Consider the following 15,424-nt stretch of genomic DNA (forward strand, 5'->3'; position numbering starts at 1 on the left):
AGAGGACAATTTCATTGGCTAAATCTTCCTACAATTAAACTACAAGCAGACCCCTAAAACTCCCAATCATGTTTGATGAAAGGATCTTTTTTTAAATTTAATTTTATTTTATTAATTACACTTTATTCACTTTGTATTCCCCCCATAAGCCCCTCCCTCCTCCTCTCCCAGTCCCACCCTCCCTCCCCTTTCTTCACGCATGCCCCTCCCCAATTCCACTGATAGGGGAGGTCCTCCTCTCCTTCTCTCTGATCTTAATCTATCAGATCACATCAGGAGTGGCTGCATTGTCATCTTCTGTGGCCTGGTAAGGCTGCTCCCCCCTCAGGGGGAGATAATCAAAGATCAGGCCAATCAGTTTATGTCAGAGGCAGTCCCTCTTCCCATTACTATGTAACCCACTTGGACACTGAACTGCCATGGACTACATCTGTGCAGGGGTTCTAGGTTATCTCCATGCCTGGTACTTGGTTGGAGTATGAGTCTCTGGATGAAAGGATCTTTAAGGTGCAGGTTCTGTACACATTCTGAATGAAATGTAACAGACAGTAGTTCTGTGTATCAGTCTGGGGAAAGCGAAAATCAAACACTGTTTTCCATACATTAGAAGGCTCTTACTGCATAGAAGATAACCCAAATATCTTGACTGTGATCTTCAGTGTAGCATTTCTCTTCTTGGTCTTAGTGGCAGTGGATACTCCTGTTACCTGAAGGTGTAAATAGCTCTGGGTTTCAAAGTTTATTCTGGTCTTGGTCTAAGCAGTTAGCATCATTTGAGTGAGTCACAAGGATAGTCACCAAATTTCTCCACCTCGCATATGCTGGAGGATGGATGCATTGCAGATAGAAGATGAATGTGAAGTTAGATTGCTACAAGCCCTCACTCACGAAGAACCTTTGAGAACTGACTCACAAACAGTAAGTTTTATTTGCCCTCTGTGCTGCTTTGTCATTGTCAACTTGACACAAACTGGAATCACCTGGGACAGAGGTAACCTCAGCTGAGGAATCACCTCCAGCAGATTGGCCCACGGGCATAACTTTGAGGTATGTCCTTGATTGATGATTGATGGAGGTGGGTAGGGGGCCATTCCGCTGTGGTCACTTCCACCCTAGGCAGGTAGTTGGCCAGGGTGCATAACTGTGGAGTGTGTCCTTGATTAATAATTGATTTCATGTGTGTGTGTGTGTGTGTGTGTATGTGTGTGTGTGCGTGCTGGGGGAGGGCATCCCACCTGAGGCACTGCCACACTAGGCAGGTAGTCCTTGTATAAATAAAGCAAGCTGAGAAAACCAATAATCTGCATTCTCCCATTGTTTCTGCTCTGGGCTCTTGCCATGGCTTGCCTCAATAATGTCCTATCATATATAACATAAAACAATAGCGAATTGCTTTTGGTCAGGGTGTTTGATCACAGCAGCAGAGAAACAAACAAAGGACAACCTCTAAAGAGGTCACTTAGAGACTCAAAGTTAGGAAAAAGGTCCTTGCTAACAAAAAAGTCCATGGTGGGGGTGGGGTGGGGAGGTAGGCTAAAGAGACGGCTCAGTTCGAAAAAGAACTATATTGAGACTGTAGAGAATCTAGGTTCAGTTTTCAGCTTTCTCATAGGGTACTTTACAACTGCCTGTAAGATCAGCTCTGGAAGGATTTGAAGCCTCCGTTATCTTTTGCACTCACATATGCATATACCAAACACATGTAAATAAAACATAGTTTGTTAAAGGTGCCTCTTTATTTTTAATTTTGTCTCCAACCATGGGAACAATGGATCACTCCATGAGCTTAGCAACCAAAGCATGGGAAAGAATTTAAAAAACAAAACAAAACAAAAACTGTATTCCATGTTCTATGTGTATCTGTAGCTTGTGGCATTTGCTGCTGGCAGAATCTTCAAGGCAAGGATTTTAAGTGGAAATAATAATGAAATATAGGTAAGTGACTTGTAGGTGACCTTATGCATTTGAAATTCACCTCTGCATAAAAATACACACCTCAGCTCAATTAAGTAATATACATTGGGCAAGTGAATTGCTGCATTTATGATAATGCCACAAATATTCTACTCTCTATGGGAATAACACTTGGTTAAAAGACTGTATCCTCAGCAGGCATCAGCTTCAAATATGTGCCCACACTGATTCGTCCTGAAGCTGTGATTTAAGCAGCATGACACTGATGTTTGGAGGAGTGTCAGAATCTTTAGGCCACAAGGACTCTATTAAGTGCCTTAGAAGAGGTCACCTAATCTACTGAAGGGGCCCGGAAGATGGAAGGCTCCTCCAAACACACGCATCTCCTCTACTTTTTAACAACAGGATCAACGATCTAGGAATATTATTTCAGCTGCCTGGGAAAGGTAGGTAAAAGTCCTGGGCAGAGGGCAGGCAATTATCTCCTTGCTTTGTGTTAGGCAGCATTTTCACCCAGCTGATAAATTACTTCCAGCTGTTGGCACCAATTTTCTCCTCATCATGGCAGGAGCAAGAGACCCTGGTAAATGCTGAGGAGCAGTGTGAGTCGCTGATTAAATCCAAGATGCAGCTGGAGGCCAGAGTCAAGGAGTTATCTGGGCGGGTTGAGGAAGAAGAGGAGATAAATTCTGAGCTGACTGCCAGGGGGCGGAAACTGGAAGATGAATGTTCTGAGTTGAAAAAGAAAATCAATGACCTGGAAACAATATTGGTGAAGTCAGAGAAGGGGAAGTGTGCAGCAGAGCACAGGGTACTTTTTCTGTGGTGTTAGGAAGGCGTAGATGCCTGAATTCTCGCAAATGAGGTGTGAGTATCAGAAGTATACTTTGTTAAGTTAATTAATACAGTGGCCTGCAATTTTACAGTGAAAGGAGCCAGGACCTGAATCAAGTAAAGGGTCTGGTGAGCTGTACCTTTACTACTCAGATTTCCTGTGTGAATGTACAGAACCCAATTTAACCCACCAAACGAACTACCACTGCCTCTGAAACCCAACACAGCAAAACAGTTTTAGTGGACCTGTAAGCATCCATTTTGGAACAAGAACGAACATGATGGGCCTTGCTAAAAAGTGAGAGCTGAGATGTGTTTGAACCTGCAGCTTAAATAATGATTCCGAGTTTAGCCTACCGTAATTCCAGTCAAGGCAGCGGTTCTCAGCCTTCCTATGCTGGGGACTCTTTAATGCAGTTCCTCACGTTCTGGTGACCCCAACCATAAAATTATTTCGTTGCTACTTCATTACCATAATTTTGCTACTGTTAGGAATCATAATCAGCTATGCCACCCCACAGGTTGAGAACTGCCTTTACGTTAGCTGTGGTCTTAATATTTGTATCTACATATGGATTGTCTGTGTGGAGGAGCCTGAGTGAAACATTTGATAAGCAACTAATCTCCACTACGAAACTGATTTGGCAGATGATTAAACAGCAGGGCTTTGTGTTGCTCCCTAGGGGACAGATAGCCAGCTTCTACCTTTGCATGTGCTGTCTGTTGGAACCCTTCTTTTATGGCCAGGCTCTGGGGACACTGAGGCATGGCGTGATCGGCACATTTCCCCTGGATACAGAAAGGAAAGTGAAGTTATCTTTAGTGATATAGTTATTTTCTGAGAGTAGCACACATGTTGAATTTTATTGACCAGAATATTCTGCTTTCTCACCATGGCAGATAATGGATCCTTTTTGCAATGTGTGAGAAGTGAATGTAGAGTTTGGAAATGTATGTCAGGAGTTTGGCTAGGTTGTTGATAACATCAGATACCTCCTGAGTGTGTCAGCCTGTTAAAGACAGACATGCTTGGTGTTATGGCCAATTTTCCAGTGGTGGCTCTAACGAAGCTGGCTTTGTCATAGTCAGGTCAGGAGCCTGACTGAGGAGGAGCACTCTCTAAATGAGGAAGTCAGCAAACTTAACTAGAGCAGTGCAGGCTGCTCAGGATGCCCAGCAGCAGACCCGGGAGCACACAGAGGAGGAGAAACTCCGCAACGTGAGAAAAGCCAACCTGAAGCTGGGCCAGCAAGTTGACGCAGTGAGCAGCAGTGGGCTGGCTGGCTGGCTGGCAGTCTGTCTTCATACAAACACAACTCACAATTATTTTCTTTATTGTAACATAATATCTATGCATCTTTACGGAAGACCAGGGCATTATTGTAACTCAGTACATATGCATACTATATAATGATTAAGTGAAGGTAACAACAATGCCCACATCTTCACATGTATGTCATTTGTATGTACTGAGAGTTTAGAGTTTTGCACTTTTCTTCTCATTTTGGAGTATAGCTTAATCTCCAAGTGGCTTGCTGCTGCTATAAAAAAATTGTAAGAATTCCTACTCTGTGTTTTTGGAGTCCATTGTAGAACATCTTTCCCTCTTCATGTCTTTCCCTACCTTTCCCAGTCAGTAACAATCACTATTCTGTGTGCTTTTTCTTTGAGACCATTAGATCCCCAAACACAGAGAACAAAAGTGAAATTTAACGAAATTGCATTGAGAAGTCCTGCATAGCAAGGGAAATAAATAAATTTGTGGAACAATAGTTCCACAAATACTGGAGAAAACATGCCTTTGACTTTTCTGGTTCTGGCTTATTTCGCCCAACCTAATGATGTCCAGTTCTATTCATCAGGCTGTAATAGGCTTTCCCTCTTTTATGAATAAATACTATTTTATCCTTTATGTATATTGACTTGTCCTTATCTTCTCATTTACTATAGACATCTGCACTGGTTACATGTTTCAACAGTTGGGAATAGTGCTGCAGGAACATGGGAATACAACTTTGGGGTATAATGATTTTGTGTCCTTTGGATATACACCCAGTATTGGGAATTGGGATTGTTGAATCTTATTACACATATATTTTGCAGAATTTTTCCAGAATTCATATATATACATATTTTTTTTCAGAATGCCCATTCTGACTTCCAAAATGGCAATATGAATTTACATTCCCACTAACTGTGTATAATAAAAGGTTTCCCTTGTCCACATTCTTGCCAGCATTTGTTACTTTTGTCTTTATAATGGTATTCATTCTCACTAGGACAAGATGATATCTCATTATGGTTTTGATTTGCATTTTCATGGTGATTAGTAATATGGAGCATTTTTTCATATTCTTGTTAGCAGTTTGTGTGTCATCTTTCAAGAAATGTCTATTTAATTTAATTGTACTTTTACATGCAGGCTCAGCCTTTTCAGTGTCTTTGGTATTCTGGACGAATTGTCGGTTTTGTCTTCATTCTCTTATTTCCCTTGCTCTGTAGGATTTCTCAGTTTTATGCAATCCCACTTGTTAATTCTGACTTTTGTTCCCATGTTTAAGGATCCAATCTGAAAATGTTTTTCTGTACATTATCTTGAAATGTTTTGTTGTAATAATTTATAGCTTCCAATTTTACATTTAGGTTTTGATAGCTCTCGAGTGGAAGTTTTGTATGCTGAATGGAAGGGATCAAGTGTCACTCCTCTGAATGTATCTAACCCATTTTTATGGAATTACTTACTAAAGAGATGAGCCCTCCTCCACTATATGCTCTAGGTACCTTTGTCAAAAGTCACCTGACAAATGTGAGTAGCTTCCGGGTTTTCTATTGTGTTCCACGGATTTTTGCTGTGTTTGTATGCCATAATATCGTTGGGTTATTGTAGTTTTAGATTATGCTTTGAAATAGATATTATTATAATTCCTCTCCCCATCCCATGTATCCAGCTCATCATCCTATTGGCTATTCTGAGTCTTGTCTTCCATGTGAAAGTTAAGACTGTTTTCTATATCTGGTAAGAAATTCAGTCGTATTTTGATAGAAATTGCATCAACTGTATAGATCTATAGCTCCCTATGGTTAGTATGCTCATTTTGAGAATATTGATTTTAACTTCAATGAACATGAAATGTTGTTTGTTTTTTTTTCCAATTTCTTGTGCTCACCCTCACAAGTGTTTTGTAAATTCCTTAAGGATGTGCTTGCATGTAGTGGTTAGAAGCTAAGAAGTTAAGTGTTGCTCCTGAAGAGATCCAATGTGGTTTGCTTTGAGACCAGCTCTCCCACTAGGCTGGAATTCATCAACTGGGTTAGGCTGCCTGGCCAGCAAGACCCAGGAGTCTGCTTGTCTCTGCCTCCCCAGACCTGGGAATACAAGTGTGGGCTACCACAGCTGCCTCTTTTTTTTTTAACCCGGGTTCTGAGGATTGGACTCAAGTCCTCTTGGTTGCACAACAAATGCTTTCAGCCCTGGCTTTCTCCCAGCTCCTTTCTGTCTTCTAATTTTTTTTTTAGGGTTACTTTACTTCTCTGGCTAAATTTATACCTAAATATTTTTATTTTATTTAGCTATGATGAGTAGGGTTGTTTAAGATCGTTTAAACTGGGGTGTGTTTTTACAAACCTTCTTTTTATGTTAATTTTGTATCCAGGTACTTTGATGAATTCATTTATAACTTCTAACAGCTTACTGATGACATTTAGGTTTCACAACAAATAAAATTAAATAATCTTTTTTTTCCATCTTAGATTCCTCTTACTTCTTTCTCTTTTTGTTCTTGCTGAGACTTCCAACACTATTTTAAATAAAATTAATGAAAGTGAATATCACTATCTTATATCTGATACAGGAAGAAACACTGTCTGCTTTTCCTCATTCAGTACAGTTGTGTGAGTTTCTCACAGATACCTTAGGATGTTGAGATACGCTCCTTTGATACCTATTTTTGAGGCCTTTACAAAAAATATGAATGGATGTTAGATCTTATTGAATTTTTAAATTTTGTTTATGTTATTTTTCGTGTTAATAATAATCATACATTTTTGGACCCTAATTCTGTTTGTGTATGTTACTGTTCTCAGTGATGAGCCATCCCTGAATCACTGGATGGATCTCACTCAGCTGTAGAGTATGAGCCTGCTGTGTTACTGAACACTAGTGCCCCACTGATATGTTTTTCATCTACATTCATCAAGAATAAAAATTAGTGGATTTTCTTCTTTATGGTATCTGTGTGTGGTTTGCTACTTAGATAATGCTGACAAAGGAATATGGCTGGCTCCTTTTCATTTCAATATTTTGGAGATGTTTCAGAATTAGAATTAATCCTTTAAGCACTGTGGAGAATCTATCAGTAGAACCCTCAGGTAATGGGATGAGTTTTGAAAGGGAGAATATATTAAAAGGTTGTTTGAGCATCATGGCAATTTTCACTAATATTTTGTATATATGTGGTACTAGTTATAATTCCTCATTTTTATCTTTTTTCATAGTTAGTACACCTAAATATTTGTCAATGCTTTTGGATCATTTCAAAACAATTATTTTTTGATAATACTGATCTCTGGTATAGTTTTTTTGGTTCTGTTATTATCGTGTCTCAATGATTTTATTGTGCTTTCCTTCTGCTAACTTGGCGGTTGCTTTATTCTTGTTTTACTGAGGTCTTGATGTACATGGTCATAATGTGTGTTTGGTGCTTTTTTCTAGTGAATGTGTCCATTTATTGCTATAAACTTCCTTCACACAAATGCCTTAGCGATGTCCCGCCGATACATGATATTGTTATTTATTATTATTTCTACAAGTTTTTAAATATAATTTTAATTAATTTATTAAGTTACTTATTAACAATTTAGGAGCATATTGTTTTGCTCTCATGTGTTTGCATATTTTCTGTTCTTGTTAAATATATAATTTTATTTTGTTATGGTCTAGAAGATATATAATATGACACTATTAAAAAAAACAGCTTACAGAGAGGCAGGAGCAGCTGCCAATGCTCCTTCTATGTACATGCTACCCACATAAGGCTGGCATCCACAGTCACAAGGGAGGAGCCTGTGCTTCCTGGCCATGGACAGATAAACAGCTTGAGCTGGGGACAGGCTGAGTGGACAATGGAAATGGACCAGGGCTGTGGTCACCATGAACAGAGAAAATGAAGAGCCTGGTGGCAGAAGGGACTCTGGAGGAAGTACAAATAGTTCTGGAGTCTGAAGCAGAGATTCTCCTGAGCTCTTCAGTATACCTCAGGATAACTACCGTTAACGAGCTAACCCTGCTACCTAATAAGCAACAACATAAGAAAGTAGAGAGAGTACACAGTCTTACTGACAGATGCAAGAACTGAGGGAGCTGTTGAAAAAAACAGGGGTGCCGGGATCCCAGCAGCAAAGGTAAGTACAGCCTGGTACACATTTGATTGGCCCCAACCCCCACTGCCAGTGCCTCGGATTCAGAAAGTTCTTTGTGGACAGTATGATTAGCAGCACACCAGTTTTAACTTTCATGTTGGAGGAGGGGAGCCAGCATACTAGAAAACTCCTACCAAAATCTAGGCCCTAAATAGCAGAAACACCTCTCAGGAAGGACAGGGCATCGCAGCTTGTTTTAGTTTCTGAGACTGATAGCCTCATCTATACATCTATCTGCAGAGCCAGCAGCAAAAAACCAAGGGGATCTGAGATGGGAGGAGAGGTGTGTGTTAGTAAAGACTAGAAAGAAATGCTGCTATTTTTTTGTTTATTTAATTTTAATAAAATTTGCACTTTTGTATCTTGATTATTTTACTTTTGTTTTAGCTTGTACATTGCCTGAATGGGCCTTTACGACTGTCCTTTACTTTCCTGCCTTTTTTCCCCATATAATATTTTGTCTATTATTTCTCATACTTTTAACCGACATACTTCTCTCTTTCCACATGAGGAGACAGAGAAACATCGCTGCCACTGTCAGCAGCCTGGGAAATTTCCTTAAGCTTTTAGGAATCTCTTTTTTGTTGTTGTTGTTGTTGTTGTTTTTGTTGTTATTTTGTTATTGTTTTGTTTAATTTTTACTTTTTACAATTTATTAATTGTATATCCCGATTGTAGCCCCACCCCTCATCTCCTCTGAGTTCCACCTGACCTCCCTCTTCCACCTTATCCCCTTTCCCAAGTCCACTGAAAGGGAAAGTCCTCCTCCCCTGCTATCTGACCCTAGCTTATCAGGTCTCATCAGGGCTGCCTGGATCCTCTTCCTCTGTGGCCTGGCAAGGCTGCATCACAAGGGGAAAGTGATCAAAGAGCAGCCAAGTGAGTTCATGTCAGAGACCACCCCTGCTCCCCTTACTCTGACTGACTTGCCTATGGGATACATCTGAGCAGGAGTCTAGGTTCTCTCATGCATGGTCCTTGGTTGCATTAGTCTCTGCAGCACCCTCCCTCCCGCCCAGATATTTTTGTCTTGTGGAGCTCCTGTCCTCTCCAGCTCCTTTTATCCCTCCACCTTCTTCTTCCATAGGACTCCCTATGTTCTGCCCAAACTTTGACTGTGAGTTTCAGCATCTGCTTCAATTCCCTGCTGGGTGCAGCCTTTCAGAGGACCTCTGTGGCAACCTCCCATCCTATTCCCTCCCTTCCACCCCTTCTGGTGTCTCTCCAATTTGCTATTCTGAATGATATTTAAGCATCCTCCCTAGGGTCTCCCTTGTTGTTTAGCTTCTTTAGGTCTGCAGACTTTATCTTTATACTATATTATATAGCTAATATCCACTTATAAGTGAGTATATACCATGAGTGTCTTCCTGGTTCTGGGTTACCTCACTCAGGATGATCTTTTCTAGTTCCATCCATTTGCCTGTAAATTTCATGATTTCCTTGTTTTTAATAGCTGAGTAGTATTCTGTTGTGTAAATGTACCACAATTTCTGTATCCATCCTTTTGTTGAGGGACATCTAGGTTGTTTCCAGATTCTGGTTTTTACTAATAAAGCTGATGTGAGCATAGATGAGCAAATGTTCTTGATGAATGGTAGCGCGTCTTTACATGCCCAGAAGTGGTAAAGCTGAATCTTGAGGTAGCACTATTCCCAATTTTTTGAAAAAGTGCCAGATAGATTTCCAAAATGGTTATATAAGTTTACACTCCCACTAGCAATGGAAGAGGGTTCCCCTTTCCCCACATCCTCTCCACCATGTGTTGTCACTTGAGTTTTATATCTTATCCATTCTAATCGGTGTAAGATGAAATCTCAGAGTCATTCTGATTTGCATTTATCTGATGCCTGAGGATGTTGAACATTTCTTAAGTGTTTCTCTACCATTCAAGATTCCTCTGTTGAGAATTTTCTGTTTAGCCCTTTACCCCATTTTTAAATTGGATTGTTTTGTTTGTTGCTGTTTAACTTCTTGAGTTCTTTATATATTCTAGACATTAGCCCTCTGTTAGATGTAGGGTTGTTGAAGATCTTTTCCAATTGAGGCCAACCAAGAACTTTGGGTTTGCCCCAGAGATATGGTGGTGATCTATTTGATGCTGCTGGTATGAGAATTGGCTTTAAAGGCCATGCTGGGTTTCCAATGACATGCTGAGATTTGTTTAGTATTTATATGTAACAAGTGGTGTTCTGCCTACACTATTGAAAATGCGCTCCTAAGATTGTAAGTTGTATTTCCTGTTCTGCCTCTAAACACCCTATGAAATAGAAGTGTTCAAGGCTAGTCTCAATGTATAGGTTCATAATGCTCTCTTTCTCCCTCCCCAGATGACAGAGTATGTGTGTTCACTACTATTATTTTTCCTTCCAATCCCCTTAGTCTTTTCAAATTTGCTAAAAGGGTGTAGTTAGGGTTTTCTGTTACCTGCATTTTTGCCTTTCTATCTGCTTCTAGCCATTCCTGTGTCTTTCTTTACTATGTATGTATCACAAGTCCTCAAAGATAGGAAATTATGCTTGTTTTTATACACACACATACACTTGCACACAAGTACTCTCATTCATTTATTCTCCCCTCCCTCTGTCTCCTTATTGTCTTATTACATTTGGATGCTATGTAAAGCTAGAATAGACTCTGTAATTCATGAAAACGTAAATGTGTGGTTCTCTCCCTGTCTGGGAGGCTTTACCAGCCCATGAAGTCAGGAGGGGCATGAGAAGAGGCACAAGGCTGGAAAGGCCAGAGAGCAGGAACCACTTCAGGGAGCTAGTTCAACTTTAATTCCAGGGAATACCTTGGGGAGTGTGTGGATAGGTGTACATACTTGGTTAAGACTAGATACTTCAAAGATGCTTGATTTGCAATAAACAGCAGACTACTATCAAAGGAAAGAAAACATAGTACCTAATTATCATATAGGTGCAGGGAGGGAAGAGCTAGCAGGGAGCTGTGTCAAAGGCCATGTATCAAATGTAGTTAGGGGTGTCTATGTCTAGGCAGAAGGCAGGATTCTGGGGAGAGGGAGTCCTGCACCTTAATGCAAACCTCAGAATGGCTACCTGGACTGGGAGGACCACAACTTCAAACAGCAGGGTCCTTCCAACAAAATGTGTACTCCAGTTGTGGAGACTGAGAACTCCTAGATCAAGACACTGGTGTGAGTGCTTTCTGATGAAAGCCTACGTCATCTTCCATTCATTGCCATCTTCCTACTATATCTTCACAGAGTAGAAAGAACAGAGTTTTATACAAGAGTCCCTTTTTAATTTATTCACCAAAAAAGTCCCAACTTCTAGTATCTTGAAGGTTAGGATGTCAACATATGAATATAGTGAGACACAATCATCTATGATTCATCTGATTTCAGGCTTTTACATGTATCTTTCAGAAACTCTCCCACTTGTTCCAATTTTAATTTTATGTCTTTCCTGGTAACACTTTCTGTTGTACCTTCTAGATTATTTATTTATTTAAAGAAAAGCAAAGATATCAATGGACAAAAACAGTACTGTAGCTGTTATCTAACTTCATGATAAACATTTAGGAGTTGGCATCATTAATCTAGAAACTGGAATGTTCTAACCAATCTTTTGGGTATGAGGACACAACATGTCATAATCCAGATGGTACCACAAGAGAGAGTGGATGTGCGTGCTTATAGTGGAGATTGAAAGGACCACTGGTGCTGGAGGGATTTCAAGTACTCATAGATTATCTCATGAAGACAGATTTCCTGGTGTTGTGCCAGGCAGTTGAAAATTTATAAAGAACATTTTCACGTCTCATGAGGAAATGCCCTTGAGTAAATGGATTTAACTACCCCTGAAGCGAGTTTATAATAAAAAGGCAAGCTGCTCCTCCCTGGAAGTGATCAAACAGGGGCAAACTGGACTCTTGTTATTGGTTCCTTCTCTAGGACATATATCATAATCCACAATCTGTAGAAATTCCCTCCATCACTGATTTCTAGATTATTTAGTTAACACATTGACATTGTTAACACATTGTGATGCGGCTTGTTTTAAAATGCTTTTGTACCTGTGCATTATGAAGAGAATCGTGTACTTTTTATTTTTCTGATAGAAAGTGGTTGATGTGAACACTTTTAGTGTATAAATACTACCTATTTACTTAGTTAAGGAGTCTTTCTTTTTGCCATCTGGAAGGTGACTTTGAATGGTAGAGGAAAGACAGAATGAAGTGTGAGAGGGAGAAGGGCATGCTGGAGAGTGAGTTAAAGATGAACCAGGAGGTTGCGGAGTACCTGGAGAGCAGCAGCTGGCAGAGCAGCTGAGGAAGTGAGCACCATTCAACTGCCAAGGGATTCTGGGAAAATCTTAACACTGAGAGAAGCAGTGCTCTCATTTCACTTAGCATCATGTTTCTAGGCCAGGGCCAGATAGCTCAAGACCGAAGACAGCAACTAAAAACTTGGAAAATGGATAGTTTTTTTTTTATTTGATGGACCCTAACATGACCAATGCTAAAACAGAGTAATGGATAATACAGAGGATATAACAGAAAGTATCTGCCTAGGAGGGAAGATGAAAAGAGCAAGGCATGGTAGGGGTGAATTTTAGGAATTTGAAGCTTTCAGTCAAAAATGCCTTACTTGTCTTTTACTCATTATGAGATCAATGTTATAAATATGCAAAATACATTAACTTTGTCGTGAAGATTGATGGACACTTTCACCACTTAAATACTTGTTTGCAAGCTATAGTTTTATTAGTAGGGATGTAGCAAATTATAATTTAGTTTATAAATATTAAACCTTAAATATAAAGCAGAGCATAATAACAAATAAATTTTGTTTTCAACTAATTGGGGTTTTTTCAGTCCTGAAGAACTGAGGGCAAGGTGGCTTTCTCGGTTTAGCTAAAGTAGCAGTGAAAATGGTTTTTCTTACCTTGTTCCTTTGTCTTCTTCTAATTAGATTTCTTTTTGACCACTAAGGATTTACAACTCATTTATTTTAAGCTGAAGAAGGGAAATAATTAACTCTGAGCAGGAGATACAGTCAGGTTAAAGCTCAGAGCGCATTGATAATTGGGGTCTGCGGTAAAATGGAAGAGTGTCTAGTTAGCAGCTTCGGGTTTGTGGCTTTTTCATTTGTGTGGCTGTTTCACCACCATCATATCTGCTCTTGGTGAGACTTCACTGATGTTATAGTAGGACGCTATTAAACTTGGCATGTGTTTGGAAAAGATAAAACAGCCTAAAGGAATAATGTAAGCCACTCACAAAAGGATAAATGCCTCATGATATGAAGTATCCAGAATAATAAAATACAGAAATAAAATCATGGAACTCCTGGGCCTGTGAGGAGTGATTGTTCAATGGGTGTAAAGTGTCAGATATGGAAGATGTTTAATCTCTAGAGAATTGCTGTACAACATCATATGTGTAGTTATTAGTACTGCATTGTGCAGTTAGTATAGTCAGAGGATTAGGTCCTACGTGTGCCATCAGACCCGCTCTTGGTGAGATTGCACTGGTGTTTAAAACAACCAAAGATAAAAATTAGCAGAAGGCATAGTGATAAATCTTAGGAAATTGGCAGGTTAAGTAATCTTGAACAAATCATAAAGGGGCCAAAACCTAAAAGGAAAATATTAACAAATATGATGTCATTAAAAAAAATAGTTACAGGTGAGACAAGTTAGAAAGACAAATATCTGCTGCAGACATAAAAAAATATTAAGAATAATGAAAGTTTATAATATACTAACAACCAGAACAACTCATTAGGTATAAAGGTGAAGAACACATGAAGTGTCATAGCATCAAAGATAAAGAGCGATGAAATATTAATCTGTTTTCTGAAAAGTCATGTAAATATGCTGATATTGTGGGTGAGCATGTAGGAGTAATGATCTCACGTGGCTATTAAAGACCCAAAGATTGGGCTGTTGCATGTTTTTAAGCAGCTATCTATGAACAACCCTGCAGTTTCTCCTCCCAGAAGCCACTCTAGAGAAACACTTTCATGGGTAGAAGGGGAAATGTGTATGAGCAATATTGTTTGTAGAAGTAAATGTTGCAAAAACTCTGAGGTTATCAAGTAGGCAAACTCACAAATAAGCTACAGGGTGTCTAAAAAAGGAATGATGTGTTACATTTCATCACTACCCCGGCTGTGGCCAGGTCCTATAGAGGAAATACGAGTGAGGCAGGCACAGGGGTCAAGGGGAGTGTTGCAGCTTGACTGACTGGCAATCTTAGTGCTTATTTATTTATACAGAACTCAATAGACAGGGTTAAATTCATGTTGTTCTAAAACACAGATCATGTCTTTTTTTTTTTTTGTCTCTGGTCATGTGTTTTAACTGCTTGGCTGTAGGTTTAGTCACCATTGATAAACCATGACAGAACAGAACTATATTTTACAATCGTTTTCCACCGTCAAGCCCACAACCCAACTTTTAAGAATCTTGCAGTTTCAACAGCATTAGACAGCAAGAAGATCGCCAAGCAAGCCTGGGCAGATCGTCATGTGCCAAGCGGTGGATTACCAACTTTTAATGGTCAGAGTGCCAACTGTCATTAGGCCCAAGGAACTCTTCATGCCAAAGCTGCTGGAGTTATTTTTCAATTCTGGCATAATACAATGTTTATGTCTTGTAGAATTTGTTTATGTCTAATCTTGGTATTCTTTTGTCCCTTGGTCCTACCATACCAGGGTGGTCCTGCATGAGCTAACTTTTCTAAGAAAGGGGTTCTTAATACTTCATTCCTTTATTATTTATTCATACTATTATTTGTCCATCAGTTGTAGGAAGAGGCATTTAATCTGATTTTCTAGAACATCTCTAGTCCACCAAACCTTCTTTATCTTTTTAAGTTTACTTTGCTCTGATTTTATCTTGTTCCTGAGTAAGATCAGGGGTAGATGTGGCAAGAGTATCTTGTAGTTGGAGCCTCACTAGATCTCTGGCATCTTTATTTGAACCACAACCGTCAGGGTGTAAGGAAGACCTTCAAGGAGGCCAGATAAGAATATCTCCCTAAGAGTGGAGGGGTGACATGTTTAGGACATTCCTGAGGAAGCTCAGATGCAGTAGTCCTGGGAGAAGGCATAAATGTTCATAAGAAATTTGCCATAAATTCAATATCTCCAAGTTGGACAATAGTAACCCCCCCCAAGCATGCAACATGTGGAGATCAAGACCAAAAGTGAAGGAAAGCATGACAGTGATTGCGTCATATGGCTCAGCTTTGCTGGATCTTTGTCAAGCAGTTGTGCTGGCTTTAT

The 15,424-nt window shown here is 39.7% G+C and overlaps 1 pseudogene; it reads left to right on the plus strand.

Moving 5' to 3' along the window:
* The first annotated feature begins 828 nt into the window (after positions 1-828).
* The window catches only part of LOC129666145 (tRNA-splicing endonuclease subunit Sen15-like), a 41,819-nt pseudogene continuing 27,223 nt past the window's right edge, over positions 829-15,424 (plus strand).

This window comes from Psammomys obesus, unplaced genomic scaffold (assembly GCF_907164565.1).
Source record: "Psammomys obesus unplaced genomic scaffold, mPsaObe1.curated_primary_1811, whole genome shotgun sequence".
NCBI lineage: Eukaryota > Metazoa > Chordata > Mammalia > Rodentia > Muridae > Psammomys > Psammomys obesus.